Raw genomic sequence first — 16780 nt, 5'->3', positions numbered from 1 at the left:
TAATACCAAAACCACACAAGGATGCCACAAAAAAAGAAAACTACAGGCCAATATCACTGATGAACATAGATGCAAAAATCCTTAACAAAATTCTAGCAAACTGAATCCAACAACATATTAAAAAGATCATACATCATGACCAAGTGGGCTTTATCCCAGGAATGCAAGGATTCTTTAATATCCACAAATCAATCAACATAATACAGCACATTAACAAATTGAAAGATAAAAACCATATGATTATCTCAATTGATGCAGAAAAAGCCTTTGACAAAATTCAACATCCATTTGTGATAAAAACTCTCCAGAAAGCAGGCATAGAAGGAGCACACCTCAACATAATAAAAGCTATATATGACAAACCCACAGCAAACATTACCCTCAATGGTGAAAAATTGAAAGCATTTCCCTTAAAGTCAGGAAAAAGACAAGGGTGTCCATGCTCACCACTACTATTCAACATAGTTTTGGAAGTGTTGGCCACAGCAATCAGAGCAGAAAAAGAAATAAAAGGAATCCAGATAGGAAAAGAAGAAGTAAAACTCTCACTGTTTGCAGACGACATGATTCTCTACATAGAAAACCCCAAAGATTCTACCAGAAAACTACTACAGCTAATCAATGAATACAGTAATGTTGCAGGATATAAAATTAACACACAGAAATCCCTTGCATCCCTATACTCTAACAATGAGAAAACAGAAAGAGAAATTAAGGAAACAATGCCATTCAGCATGGCAACAAAAAGAATAAAATACATAGGAGTATATCTACCTAAAGAAACGAAAGACCTATATATAGAAAACTATAAAACACTGATGAAAGAAATCAAAGAGGACACAGATAACTGGAGAAATATACCATGTCCATGGATTGGAAGAATCAATATTGTGAAAATGGCTATACTACCCAAAGTAATCTATAGATTCAATGCAATACCTATCAAGCTACCAACAGTATTTTTCACAGAACTAGAACAAATAATTTCACAATTTGTATGGAAATACAAAAAACCTCGAATGGCCAAAGCAATCTTGAGAAAGAAGAATGGAACTGGAGGAATCAACCTGCCTGACTTCAGGCTCTACTACAAAGCCATAGTCATCAAGACAGTGTGGTACTGGCACAAAGACAGAAATATAGATCAATGGAACAGAATTGAAAGCCCAGAGATAAATCCACGTACCTATGGACAACTTATCTTCGACAAAGGAGGCAAGAATATACAATGGAAAAAAGACAACCTCTTTAACAAGTGGTGCTGGGAAAACTGGTCAACCACTTGTAAAAGAATGAAACTAGAACACTTTCGAACACCATACACAAAAATAAACTCAAAATGGATTAAAGATCTAAATGTAAGACCAGAAACTATAAAACTCCTAGAGGAGAACTTAGGCAAAACACTCTCTGACATAAATCACAGCAGGATCCTCTATGACCCACATCCCAGAATATTGGAAATAAAAGCAAAAATAAACAAATGGGACCTAATGAAACTTAAAAGTTTTTGCACAACAAAGGAAACGATAAGCAAGGTGAAAAGACAGCTCTCAGATTGGGAGAAAATAATAGCAAACGAAGCAACGGACAAAGGATTAATATCAAAAATATACAAGCAGCTCCTGCAGCTCAATTCCAGAAAAATAAATGAGCCAATCAAAAAATGGGCCAAAGAACTAAACAGACATTTCTCCAAAGAAGACATACAGATGGCTAACAACACATGAAAAGATGCTCAACATCACTCATTATCAGAGAAACGCAAGTCAAAACCACAACGAGGTACCATTACACACTAGTCAGAATTGCTGCTATCCAAAAGTCTATAAGCAATAAATGCTGGAGAGGGTGTGGAGAAAAGGGAGCCCTCTTACACTGTTGGTAGGAATGCAAACTAGTACAGCTGCTATGGAGAACAGTGTGGAGATTCCTTAAAAAAACTGGAAATAGAACTGCCATATGACCCAGCAATCCCACTCCTGGGCATACACACTGTGGAAACCAGATCTGAAAGAGACACGTGCACCCCAATGTTCATTGCAGTACTGTATATAATTGCCAAGACATGGAAGCAACCTAGATACCCATCAGTAGACGAATGGATAAGGAAGCTATGGTACATATGCACAATGGAATATTACTCAGCCATTAAAAAGAATTTATTTGAATCAGTTCTAATGAGATGGATGAAACTGGAGTCCATTATACAGAGTGAAGTAAGCCAGAAAGATAACCACCAATGCAGTATACTAACGCATATATATGGAATTTAAAAAGATGGTAACGATAACCCTATATGCAAAACAGAAAAAGAGACACAGATGTACAGAACAGAGTTTTAGACTCTGTGGGAGAAGGCAAGGGTGGGATATTCGGAGAGAATAGCAATGAAACAAGTATACTATCAAGGGTGAAACAGACCACCATCCCAGGTTGGATGCATGAGACAACTGCTCAGGGCTGGTGCACTGGGAAGACCCAGAGGGATGGGATGGGGAGGGAGGCGGGAAGGGGGATTGGGATGGGGAATACATGTAAATCCATGGCTGATTTATGTCAATGTATGGGAAAAACCACTACAATATTGTAAAGTAATTAGCTTAGCTTCCAACTAATAAAAATAAATTTAAAAAGAAAAAAATTTAAAAAAAATTAAAAAAGAAATAATGTCTTGTTGACTACAGTATTGTTTGTGTTCTTAAAAATCACTGATTTGCATTTCTCTGACAATGGGTGATGTTGAGCATCTTTTCATGTGTTTGTTAGCCATCTGTATGTTTTCTTTGGAGAAATGTCTGTTTAGTTCTTTGGCCCATTTTTTGATTGGGTCATTTATTTTTCTGGAATTGAGCTGCAGGAGTTGCTTGTATATTTTTGAGATTAATCTTTTGTCTGTTGCTTTGTTTGCTATTATTTTCTCCCAATCTGAGAGCTGTCTTTTCACCTTGCTTATAGGGTTAGGGTCAGGGTTAGGGTCAGGCTCAGGGTCAGGGTTAGGGTTTAGGGTTAGGGTTAGGGTCAGGGTCAGGGTTAGGGGTCAGGGTCAGGGGTTAGGGTCAGGGTCAGTGGTTAGGGTCAGGGTCAGGGTTAGGGATTAGGGTTTAGGGTTAGGGTTAGGGTTACTTTAGACAAGAATAGGGGCTAAAAATCAATGATCTAAGAAGCATCCATATCAGGAAACTAGAAAAGAAAAATCACCAGCAACTGCCAAGGAAAATAGAAGGAAGAAATAATATAGATAAGAGGGGAAATTAATGAAATAAGAAACAAATCTATAATAGAAAGGGACAACAAATCAAGAAAATGTTTTCTTTGTAAAGACTAATTAAATTTATACATTTCTAGCAAGACTAGTTAAAAAAAGAGAAAGAAGCACATAAAACCCGTATCAGAAATGAAGCTGAATTTTTAAAATTATGAGCGAAATTTGACCAAATTTATGCCAGTGAGTTCAAATATTTAAATGAGCTATCTAAATTCCTAGGAAATCTGTTTTACTCAATCTGACATGCAAAAAATAGGAAATATCATTAGTCCTATAACTATAAAAATTATGAATTTACAAGATAAAAAGCTTCCTATAGCCCCATGAGTTATTAGTGTTGTGGTCTTGGCAAGCTATGTACCTATTTCCCCATCTCAGCAATGAAGATAATAACATAATGTTAGGGCTTCCTTGGTGGCTCAGTGGTAAAGAATCCACCTGTCAATGCAGAAGACATAGATTCCGTCTCTGATCCAGGAAGACCCCACATGCTTTGGAGCAGTGAAGCTTGTGTGCCATGACTATGGAGCCTGTGCCCTACAGCCTGGGAACCACAGCTACTGAGCCCACACACTAGAGTCTGCAGCCTGTGTTCTGCAACAAGAGAAACCAGCACAATGAGAAGCCTGAACACCGCAACTGCAGAACAGCTCCTGCTTGCTGCAACTAGAGGAAAGCCCTCGCAGCAATGAAGACCCAGCACAGCCAAAAATTAAATAATTAAATTTTAAAAGGTAGCCTCATGTCATAGGTAGTACTTTGAGGATTAAATTCTGATAGAAGTACTTTGCACATGGTCTGGTAGTTGACTCATTCTCAGTGTATGCTGGCCGTTGAGTCTCCTTTACGGTCTGGGTGTGTACCACTAAATGTAAAAATGTGTCCTGTGGGCACCCTGCTGTTCCTGTTCTGAAAGGTAAAAGGGCCTGGTTTCTCTTTTTCTGAAGTAAAAGTGCTCAAGGGCAATAGACGCATCTTAAATTTTAACATAAATCTTTTTCAATTCTGGTTTCCTCCAGAATTATATGGGCTTCCCTTATGGCTTCCCTCCTTTGTGGCTCAGCTGGTAAAGAATCTGCCTGCAATACCGGAGACCTAGGTTGGATTCCTGGGTTGGGAAGATCCCCTGGAGAAGGGAAAGGCTACCCACACCAGTGTTCTGGTCTGGAGAATTCCATGGACTCTATAGTCCATGGGATTGCAAAGAGTCAAACATGACTGAGTGACTTTCACTTTCAGGGTATATGCCCAGTAGTGAGACTGCTGGGTCATATGGTGGTTTTATTCCTAGTTCTCTCTCTCTCTCTCTCTCTCTTTCTCTCTCTCTCTCTCTCTCTTTTTTTTTTTTTTTTTAAGGAATCTGCATACTGTTCTCTTTTATTTGATAAAAATGAAAATATAGGCATGGGTAAATGTAACTAGGAGAAAGTAGAGAGCTCGAGTGGACTCACAGGGTATCACTGCCCTCGCAGGGAGGAAGGCTAGAAGGATGTCTGTTTCCTAAATTGGTATGGAATCTGCTTCTTGCCCTTTAAGCCACGGTGACTGACCCACACTCATTTCATGCTCCAGGTAACTTGGGCTTCTTTTTTCCTGGGTCAGCTTCTCTTGCTCTGGTCTTCTTTTTGCCCAGATGTGAGTCCTGGCTCCTCACTCTTGTTCTGATTCTGCATCTGGATCTGCTATTTGTAATTAGATCGCCCCGAGGTCTGAAGAGTCTTTAGAATGTAGAATGCATATAACTTGACATTCAAAGAAGTCATAACTCTGCAGCTTAGGCAAAGAAATCTAATGTCTTCTTGGTGGATATAGCCTCATCCTTTCCCTTGTTGAGTGGATCACTCTTGGCTGTTGCCACAGCCCTCTTAGCTGACAACTGCTCTGGTTCAGCCACTGCCCCGCCTTGAGTGGGGAACTGACCCCTCTGAGGGTCAAATGCTGGAACCAGCCTTTCTGTAGGATGAGACAGTAAACATGGATTGGCTCTGTAGAAGGATGTGAGTAGAAGCCTTAATGTTCTGGGATTTTCTCCATTCCAGTGATTTCCCAACTCCCTTATAAGTCTACTCAACCTCAGCAGAGATGTATCCTCAATGTGGGAGCAGATGCACACAGGAGCCATCTGACATGAAGGTGTAGCTTGATGTGCTAGACAGGGTAATAAGGGTTTCTGTGATAGACCCAGATTTTATAGTTTTAGCTGCAGATTTCATCCTAATTATCAGTGTCTGCAGAGACCTTCCCTAGTTCTTTGCCTCTGTTTTGTGAATATTCTTATCATTCTGTCTTCTCATCTGCACCTTAAACTCTTTCAGTTGGATCCAGTTCACTGGGCATTTTTGAGTCTCTTCCGTGTTCCAGGCACTGTGCGGAGCTGAGTGACGTCTTGTAGTAGCTGGTAGGTGGCCAAGTGTGTCTGGTGAGTATTTCCTTTCTTCCTTCTCTAAAACTGGCCAAGCACTGGGTGTGAGAGAGCTCTATGTTTCACAGAGTCAGGATATGATGGGGATGGTGATTCCAGACCTCATTCTGGGAGAATTTGGGATGATACACTTCCATTCTGTGTGGTACCTGTGGCTGGGTAGGGACACAGAGAAGGAGGAATGGCCGCAGGATGGGAGGGGGGACAGAGTGGCTGTCCCAGTTTACAAATACCTTACAGTTTTTTACTGTGTACAGAGCTCTCCCACATGTATTCCAGTACTTTATCACTCCCTGTGAAATGATATCCTTGGTCCCTTTTTACAGAGGAGGAAACTAAGGATTTAAAAGGGCTACAAGACAGCTCACAACCTCATAGTTAAACTGCATCTTCTACTTTTGGTAACCCTTCCTCATGCTGCTCCAGCCACAGTGGCCTCCTGGCTGTCTCCCAAACAAGCCCAGCATTCTCCTGCTTTAGTGCCTTTGTTTTTGCTATTCTTTCTGCCCGGAACGCTCTTCCCCCATTTATCTACCACATATATACAAATGCCCTCTGCTCCAGGACACTTGATCCCCCTTCCCATTTTTACTTTATCCACAACAATTTCTACCCTCTAACATATTTCACTTGTTAATTTTATTTATTGTCTGTCTACTTCAGATAGTTTGTAAACACCATGAAGGCTGGGATTTTTGTCTTTTATTAACTGTTGTGTCCCTAACGCTTTGCCCTACTCTTGGCATGGAAGAGGTCCTCAGTAAATAGTTGTTGAATGAATGAATGAAGGTAAAGATCCAAGGGCCAAACCCAGTCCAGCTGACTTCAAGTCCTGCCTTCTATTGACATTACATGAGGCCACTGGATTCTGAAATGATATACAGATTGATGCAGATGTGTGTTGGCATGACTGGTGGAGATGGCAACTTACCATGCTGGAACGCCTTCAAATAGGTTGATTTCTTTTGGCTCTAATATTTTAGAATGTAGAATGCATATAACTTGACATTCAGAATTGCCATAGCTCTGAAGATTAGACAAAGACATCTAATGTCTTCTTGGTGGGTATAGCCTCATGCCAACGTGCAATCTACACAACTGTATAAAGAGGCTTTATCCTAGTCCCAACTGAGAAAACACAGCCACATGCTGAAGTGGGTCTCAGGGCCTGTTGGCTGCTGAGTTGCAGGGGTGCGAGTCACTTTGGTTCTCTTTGCACAGTGCTCATTGTGGCCCTCAGAGCTGCCAGCCAGCTCTGGGTGGGTGAGAAAGAGAGAAAGGAGTGTGTTATAGAGAAGAGGAACATTTCACTGTGTCTCCTGCCTCAGAAATGCAGGGATCAAGGAACCTGTGGAGCAACATGGGAGCATAGGGGTTTGTGTGCTCTGAGAGGCTCTTGTGAGAGACCATGACTCCCTGCTCCAAAGGAAGTTAGGGAACTAGATTTCTGAGTCAGAACAGTGGATGCCAGGGAGCTGATGGTGTACTAATCTCATTATGAATCTGAGAACTCAAGGGTGAGTGTACAAAAGGTCATGGTGTGACTTTGGACCTTGGTGGGGGCCCTGGGAGTTTGGCCGTTTTAAATCCTTTGGGCCAAGGTATTTGCACTGGGGGAGCGAGTGACTCCTTTGTTCTCTGGCTGCCTCCTTTAATGAAGTCTTTTTTCCTCAAGTGAAACTGACTGACTGGAAACAAGTTTCAAAAACACTGGGCACAGGATCCACCATGTTACCTGGCCTGCAGAGGGCACCTTTTATCCAGAGTTGCATGTTCAAGAGAAGGTCAGCCCAGGAGAAGGGAACAGTTTGTGTTCAGTAGCCCAAGGTCACTGTGTCACAGACTCCTCAGAGCTGGACCCAAGATGGGCTTAGATCTGCTAAGACCTTTCCCGCCTAGAAAGTCCTCAGAACTGTAACTGCCTCATGGTGGCACATGAACAAAGAGGCAGGAAAAGGAGAGGAACCAAGGGTTCTTGAGATCCCGCAAGTACCCTCTCAGTTACTTTATTATTTCTTTTAAAAAAAATCTATTTATTTATTTGGATCTGAAGAGTCTTAGTACGCGGGATCCTCAATCTTCATTGCAGCATGTGGGATCTAGTTCTCTGACCAGGGATGGAACCCAGGCCCCCTGCATTGGGAGCACAGAGTCTTAACCACTGGACCACCAGGGAAGTCCTCCCTCTCAGTTACTTTAAATAGTAATTTCTTTTCAGTTGTTCAAAACCTTATCAAGTGTGTTTTTTCTCTTTCTACTGATGAAGGAACTAGACCCAGACCAGTAGACTCAGCTGTGAAAGTTACAGAGCTCATCAGGGGTAGAATTAGATTGCAAACTTGAAGCTGACTTTCTTCTGGGATACACATGGCCACCTCCTGATGAGGCTAAGTTAGAACCAGATACACACCCACTTGAAACTTTCTGAAACTGGGCCTGGGCTTCAAGTTCCACATAGCTCAGTCCTGTGGTTGAGATTTCCTTGAGAGACTGAATATACAAACAGATAAAACCCAGACCATGTGTAAAAATAGAACTCCGACTCACAATCTGTAGAAAGCAACCCAGGAAACTAACTTACTATCCACAGCTCAGACTTGTAGGAAGTAAGCCCTCTGTCTCCTGCAGCCAGTCTAGGAAGCCAAAACCCCTGTGACCAATGACCCAAAAGGCCAAGACTTGATTCATAACTGACCACTTCCCTCATCCCCCACCCCTCACTTCCAACTTAGGGTCATCTGGAGACAGTCAAATATACACCCCTACCCAGCCAGTGTCCCTTGTCCACCTCGCTCACCTACAGCTTCCCTAGTTTGGCAGCCTCTAGCCAGGGCATACATGAAGCCTTCGTCTTTTTCCACAGTGAAACTTTCCTGCTCCTCCACCTGCTTTTGAGTCCCTGCCAAATGCAAGTGATGGTGGATAACTCTCTTGCTATAGTTAGCTTTGAATAAAAAAAAATGAAACTGTTTTAATTCACAAAAAAGATGCCCATCAACAGATGAATGGAGAATATGTGGTACATATATACAATGTGATACTACTGATTCCAGAAAAGAATGAAATAATGCCACTTGTAGCAACATGAATGGAACTAGAGATGATCATACTAAGTGAAGTAAATCAGAAAGAGGAAGACAAATACCATATGATACCTTCATATGTGGAATCTAAAATATAACACAAACAGACTCACAGACGTAGAAAACTGACTTGTGGTTGCCGAAGTGGGGTGGGGAAGGGTTAGTGGGAGTTTGGTGCTAGCAGATGCAAACTAGTGTATACAGAATGGAGAACAACAAGGTCCTACTGAATAGCACAGGAAAATATCAATATATTAAACATCCTGTGATAAACCATAATGGAAAATATATATATATAAGAATGTTTATATATGTATAACTGAATCACTTTGCTATACAGAAGAAATTAGCACAACATTGTAAATCAACTATATTTCAATAAAAAACTAATTTAAAAAAGCCTTCTCTTGTTCGCATTTGAATGACCTTCATTTATCCTTGCTCTTAAGTAATTTCCTGCAAGGAGGTTGCCTAACTCTTCAGGATACACTAATATAGTAGTTTACTTTGATATGAATCTTTTTGGTGTTTGTGTGTCTTATATCCATAATGAAGCATTAGACTTTTTGACAGAAGATACACTAATATTTTCTCTAATGTCTTCTCAAAGAGCAGCACAATCCTATACTTAGTTAGTTAAGTTGCTCAGTCGTGTCCAACTCTCTGTGATTCTGTGAACTGTAGCCCACCAGGCTTCTCTGTCCATGGGAGTCTCCAGGCAAGAATACTGGAGTGGGTTGCCATTTCTTTCTCCAGGGGCTGTTCCCGACCCAGGGATTGAACCCAGGTCTCCTGCATTGCAGGCAGATGCTTTAACCTCTGAGCCACCAGGGAAGCCCTACTTAGGCAACACTAATTAATATGTAGTTGATGAATTTATTTTACTTCCATATTTCCATTTCTGTGGCAAAGTCAAGCAAGAGGTTCACAATTCTTTGCTTTTTGGGGGAGCATACAAGAAAATGGTATTTCTCAGGTTCCATGAGGTTAGGCTGGGAATATTGGATTGAATTCTGGTCAATGAGAACATGAGCAAAGGGCTTCCTTTACTCTTTCTCCCCTCCTTGTGACTAGAAGCAAAGAACTCCAAGATGGTAGAGTTGGAAGGTGGAAGCTCCAGAGATGCTCAGAGTAAATCATCAGGGGACTGTTGCCTGACCTGCCTCCAATGGTGAAATGAACAAGAGATGGACCTGAGATGAACCTCTGAGATATTGTCTCCCCTCACCAAAGTGTTCATGGAACCTTGACCAATAGTAAAGTCTCCTTGTTTCATACACCACTGGGGAGATCTGTCTACTGTGCCCTGTACCCTCTACTAAAACTTTTACCAACATAAGCAATTTAATGATATTTTTGCCATTGCAAAATGTGTAATTGGTATGATCACTTCAAATACACATGCCCAGGGTCAGTTTCACAGGCACACAGGCTATGCAGTTGCATGGGGCCAGTGTGCTTAGAAGGGCCCCACATTTAATTTCAAGCTCTGATATTGCTGTCTTAAAATTCTTAAGTTTTGAACAAAGGGCCCCATATTTTCATTTTGCACTGGTCCTTGCAAATGATGTAGCCAGTTCTGATTGGATGAACTGAGAAGTGAATAGAAATCAGGATCAGCTGTGGTAAAGGTAGGGTAGATTGCTCTTTCAATCAAGACCCAATATTGAAATCCCAGAATTTGGGGTTTCCCTGGTGATCCAGTGGTTAAGAATCTGCCTTCCAACTCAGGGGACACAGGTTCGATTCCTGGTCAGGGAACTAAGCATTTAACATGCAGTGGGTCAACTAAGCCCAAGAGCACCAACTACTGAGCCTGTGGGCTCTAGAGCATGTGTGTCCCAGCTAGAGAAGACCATGTGTTGCAGTGAAGACCCAGCACAGCCAAAAGTAGAATAAAAAATTTTTAAAAATCCTAGAACTTAATGAATTTGAGAATAGCATTTTCATGTTAAAATTTTTCCACGGAGCTTCCCCAGTGGTTCAGTGGTTAAGACTCCAAGCTCCCAATGCAGGGGGCCCAGGTTCGATCCCTGGTCAGGGAACTAAATTCCATGTGCTGCAACTAAATATCCTGTGTGCTGCAACTAGGACCTGGAACAGCCAAAAAAAATAGATAAATAAAAATAAATATTAAAAAATAAAACTTTCCCATAGCCCTCCATTTTGTAAAATTCATGCTAAGATCAGAAAATCATGACCCAGAAGAAACTAAGGAAGTCCTGGTCTTTGTTCTCCACAAGGCTGGTGCTGTGGGGAAACATCTCTTCTGGAACATCCATGAGTGTGGGAAAAACTGGCATATATCTTGTAGGTCAATACATTTTCTAAATTTACTTTTCATGTTAATATATACATATGGATGTCTTGGGCTTCCCAGGTAGTGCTAATGGCAAAGAACCCACCTGCCAATGCAGGAGATGTAAAAGATACAGGTTCAATCCGTGGGTCGGGAAGATTCCCTGTAGGAGGGCATGGCAACCCACTCCAGTATTCTTGCCTGGAGAATCCCATGGACAGAGGAGCCTGGTGGGCCATGGTCCATAGGGTTGCACAGAGTCAGACATGACTGAAGCAACTTAGCATGAACACATGGGTATCTTAAATTTGACTAAAGTGAAATAAGGTATAAAAATATGAACATGGTATCAGTTCAGTTCAGCTGCTCAGCCGTGTCCGACTCTTTGCGATCCCATGAATCACAGCATGCCAGGCCTCCCTGTCCATCACCAACTCCTGGAGTCCACTCAAACTCATGTCCATCAAGTCGGTGATGCCATCCAGCCATCTCATCGTCTGTTGTCCCTTTCTCCTCCTGTCCCCAATCCCTCCCAGCATCAGGGTCTTTTCCAATGAGTCAGCTCTTCCCACAAGATGGCCAAAGTATTGGAGTTTCAGCTTCAGCATCAGTCCTTCCAATGAACACCCAGGACTGATCTCCTTTAGGATGGGCTGCTTGGATCTCCTTGCAGTCCAAGGGACTCTCAAGAGTCTTCTCCAACACCACAGTTCAAAAGTATCAATTCTTTGGCGCTCAGCCTTCTTCACAGCCCAACTCTCACATCCATACATGGACCACTGGAAAAACCATAGCCTTGACTAGACGGACCTTTGTTGGCAAAGTAATGTAAATGCTTTTTAATATGCTATCTAGGTTGGTCATAACTTTCCTTCCAAGGATTAAGCATCTTTTAATTTCATGGCTGCAATCATCATCTGCAGTGATTTTGGAGCCCCCCCAAAAATAAAGTCTGACAATGTTTCCACTGTTTCCCCATGTTTCCCATGAAGTGATGGGACCAGATGCCATGATCTTAGTTTTCTGAATGTTGAGCTTTAAGCCAACTTTTTCACTCTCCTCCTTCACTTTCATCAAGAGGCTTTTTAGTTCCTCTTCACTTTCTGCCATAAGGGTGATGTCATCTGCATATCTGAGGTTATTGATATTTCTCCCAGCAATATTGATTTCAGCTTGTACTTCATCCAGCCCAGCGTTTCTCGTGATGTACTCTGCATATAAGTTAAATAAGCAGGGTGACAATATACAGCCTTGACATACTCCTTTTCCTATTTGGAACCAGTCTGTTGTTCCATGTCCAGTTCTAACTGTTGCTTCCTGACCTGGATAGGTTTCTCAAGAGGCAGGTCAGGTGATCTGGTATGCCCATATCTTTCAGAATTTTCCACAGTTTATTGTGATCCACACAGTCAAAGGCTTTGGCAAATACCTTAGTTCATTGAAAAAGTGACTTGCATTTTGGAAATTGATTTCTTATATATTTGTTATAAATTTTCAATAAATATTTATCTTAAACTCAATTTATCTGTCTATAAAGTGGTAGTTATTACCAAAATAAAAATTGCTTGTAACTCTAAAAGATATTTCTGTCTGCAGTTATACAGTTGTATATAGGTTAACAAATAGCAAATCATTCGTTTGGGAATTCTGTAACCTTATTGTGAAATGTTCTCTTGTGGTAAGAACTTTAGACAAGAATTGCTATAACAAGCCCAGTTGTAATACAGACTCAGTTATATCACTTATTGGAAAGTATATTATTCATTTCCATAGAGTTGTTGCAGACATTTTTAAAACTAAGTTGGTAATGGACCTTAATTAAAATATTACATATAATTTGGCCTAGCAATTATTCTACAGGGAAATTATTTCTTAGAGTAAAAATCACCTTTTATTGGGAGTGTAGTTTAACAAATGATGCTGCACAATGATATTAATAAATATTAGGTATCATTTATGTGTATATCAGAGTAAATAATAATATGGTTTGTTGAATTTATAAAACAAAAGATATCATTAAAATATTTACATGTATAAGATGAGACTGGAAAAATATTCACAAGTCATGGTTTTTTAATACATTTTCCTAGAGATGATAGTGGGGATAGGAAAGTTAGGGGGGAAGGGAAAGGATTTAAATTTTTGTAAAAGTAAGTATCTGCTATAAAAGCACAAGTGTTGTACACCTCAAACCTTACATATATACTCATATTAGAAATGATCAATATAAAAACAATCGTCATTGTTAATTATGGAAACCACAGAGTAAATTGTTCTATTCCCCCCCCCCTTTTTTTTTTGAGATTGTTCATTTATTATAATAAGTTTGTGCTATTCAGGTAATCGAAATAACAGACAATAAATTTGGACATGGAAAATTGCAATTATTAGTTGTGTGTTCTATTTCTAGAGTTATATAAGTTTCAAAATTCCATGTTTATATAATAATCCTTCATATAGACAGGCAACAGTTCATTGCAGAAATATGACCTGTCACCAGTACTCAACGTTAAAAAATATGATGAAGCTTGAACCTGCTTTTTAAGTTTATTCCCACGAAAATATATGTAAGTTCTGCTCACATTTATGTGGAGCTGACTACTTCCACGTGGATAGGGGACTGTCAAGAGTCTTCTCCAACACCACAGTTCAGAAGCATCAATTCTTTGGCACTCAGCTCTCCTTATAGTCCAACTCTCACATCCATACATGACCACTGGAAAAACCATAGCTATATCTTAAATGCTTCCTCTTCATGCTCTCACATCTCCTAATGGGTCTAGTTCTTCAGGGAATGTCAGCCTCTTCTCTACCACTCAGAGAAGTTGACCTCCCATGGGTCTGGGTAGCTCTCTCTTTCCTATCAAGCCCACATGGACATTCTGGTCCCTCAGTTAGATCTGAAGAAGAGGAGCTGGTTTGGAGAAACCTTTCCCAGAAATCTCTTCACATACTTAATCAGATATTGACAAAGTGGTGGTTTAATTTTAGCTTTTCTCTTAATGTTCAGTGTAAAGCTGCCTTAGGTACTTTTCCAGAGGTGGAGGGTGACTGACAGAATGGGATTTGAGCACTCCTGCCTCGGTCCTTGTCCATAGTACCTTCCCATATCAACATTACCCTCCCTTCATGCCTAAGCACCCCAATTAACAATGACTACATCTCAGCTGACCCGGGGGTTCTTTAGTTGTCTACTTCCCTGAACCTCTTCAGAGAAATACTAAGTGAAGTGAAGTGAAAGTCACTCAGTCGGGTCTGACTCTTTGCAACCCCATGGACTATATGGTCCATGGGCTTCTCCAGGCCAGAATACTGGAGTGGGTAGCCATTCCCTTCTCCAAGGGATCTTCCCAACCCAGGAAATGGACCCAGGTCTCCCGCATTGCAGGCAGATTCTTTACTGTCTGAGCCACAAGGGAAACCCAAAGAGAAATACCAAAGAGACTCTGAAATGAAACAACAGAGCTCTAAATCTCAGCCTTGTTTGGAGGCATGCATGCTAAGTTGCTGGAGTCATGTCTTACTCTTCGCGACCCTATGAACTCTAGCCCACTAGGCTCTTCTGTCCATGGGAGTCTCCATGCAGGAATACTGGAGTGGGTTGCCATGCCCTCCACTAGGGGATCTTCCCGACCCAGAGATGGAACCTGTGTCTCTTATGTATCCTGCATTGACAGGGGGTTTCTTTACCACTAGTACCCCATGGGAAACCCTAGTTTGGAGGGGCCTTTGCCTAAAGATACAACCATTCAATTCTCCCTATACCTCCTCCCCTCAGGTTCCAGAGGTTACTGTGGCTCATGGTCAAGGGCAGTGACCTTTATCCTGACCTCTGAAGCAACCTCACAAGACAGATTTGCCCCTGGAAAGATGATAACACCCTTCTTTCCCTAAAAAAAAAAAAAAGAATTCTCTATAAAATTGGAGGTGAGGGTCTGGCAGAAAGAGTATGGGCTTTGGGGACTGGAAGAATAGTGTTAGCATCCCAGCTCTGGTCCATGTGCTTAAGAGGAGCACTCAAGCTCCCTGAACCTCATTTCCTCCTGTGATATGTCCTACTGTTGTTGTGAGAATTATATGAAATGCTTTCTGTTAAGAGTTGGCCCAGGATGAATGCTCTGTATTCATTGGGTCTCCCTTCCCTTCTTTTATCAGCACAACCTTGGTGAAATCTTTTTTCAAGTCCCTTAGGTCTTAAAGCTCTTTTTGGCATGTTTTACATGGCCTTCTAGAAAACAGGCACAAAGCCTTTCCTTTTGATGATTTTCTAAGGAAAAGAAAAAAGCAAAGATATTCTGGTTTTGATTCATAAGAATGAATTTATAGTTTTTATATATGTCCAACACAATTTCATTCTGTCCCACCCCTTTGTATGTTTTGTATGTATGCTGGCCCTCTTCACATAGTTAATATCTGTCCACATGCACTGGTCCACCCCATTAGCCTGTGGGCTCCTGGGGAATTGGCACGTGTCTAAGTTGTTAGGATGTAAAAGAACTGTTTTTCACCCTTGTAGGGTCTTCTGGCTGGTCTAAGAATTAAATTGACATGAGACAGATTAACAGGAGAAAATTGAATTTAATTTCTTGGGTACAAGAATCCCACATGTGTGAGAGGTTCAGAGAAAAGTAAAACCAGGTAAAAATGCCATCCTGAGCTAAGGAATGGGATAGGGACTTGGGGCTCTCAAGGACAGGAGGGTCAGTCACAGGGCAGCAAGAAGAAGAGCAGATGTTTGGTAATTAAGTGTTTGCCCTGCCCTACAGAGAGTAACTTAGATCAAATTTATCCCTGAAAAGAACTGTTTTCCTGGGAAAAATCTCCAGTTTAAATTCTTCTAGGTTAGTTAAGGGAGGGAAAGTAGCTTCTCTTGGGTCCAGAGCGTCTCAATGGCCACATGTCAAGGTGGCATATCTTGGGGAGGCTTGTTCTGAACCCCCACAAAGTACCTTCACATTCTCAAGTTCTGGCACAAGGGCCTGACTCAGAACAGAAGGTTGTGCAAGTTTGCTGAGGGAATGAGGGAATGCCTGGAACATAGCTACAGCTACATGACCTGGAAAGATTTTGTTCACATCTTCCCTGGCTGACAGTTGGCTGCCTTGAATTTTATGCTGCATTTAGACATTTCTTTTGCCTGGGTTTTCCAGGAAGAAATAACATCAGTTGTAAGAAATGAATATATTCATTTGCAAGTTCTTTGGAAGAAAACACTCATCCATGATCAATTCTGTTGATCTGATCAGATCAGATCTTCCTTATTTAGAGGGCAAAGGCATATAGGATATCTACCCACCCCACTCCCCTCCCTATTGCTTGCCACATTCAGTTCAATTCACTTCAGTTGCTCAGTTGTGTCCGACTCTCTGCGACCCCATGAACCGCAGCATGCCAGGCCTCCCTGTCCATCACCAACTGCTGGAGTCTACCCAAACCCATGTCCATTGAGTCGATGATGCCATCCAGCCATCTCATCCTCTGTCGTCCCCTTCTCCTCCTGCCCTCAGTCTTTCCCAGAATCAGGGTCTTTTCAAATGAGTCAGCTCTTCGCATCAGATGGCCAAAGTATTGGAGTTTCAGCTTGGGTCTTCCAGAAAGTTTGACCATCATGAAATCGTCCTAGGTGACTGTATGCTAAAGTACCTAACACTAATAAAATGCAAGTCTTTGAACTTTGCTGGTGGCCCAGTGGTTAGGAATCCACCTGT

The sequence above is a fragment of the Dama dama genome, unplaced genomic scaffold, assembly GCF_033118175.1.
Source record: "Dama dama isolate Ldn47 unplaced genomic scaffold, ASM3311817v1 ptg000184l, whole genome shotgun sequence".
NCBI classification, from domain to species: Eukaryota; Metazoa; Chordata; class Mammalia; order Artiodactyla; family Cervidae; genus Dama; species Dama dama.
The sequence above is the reverse complement of the archived record's forward strand: the minus strand, read 5'-3'. Positions refer to the sequence as shown.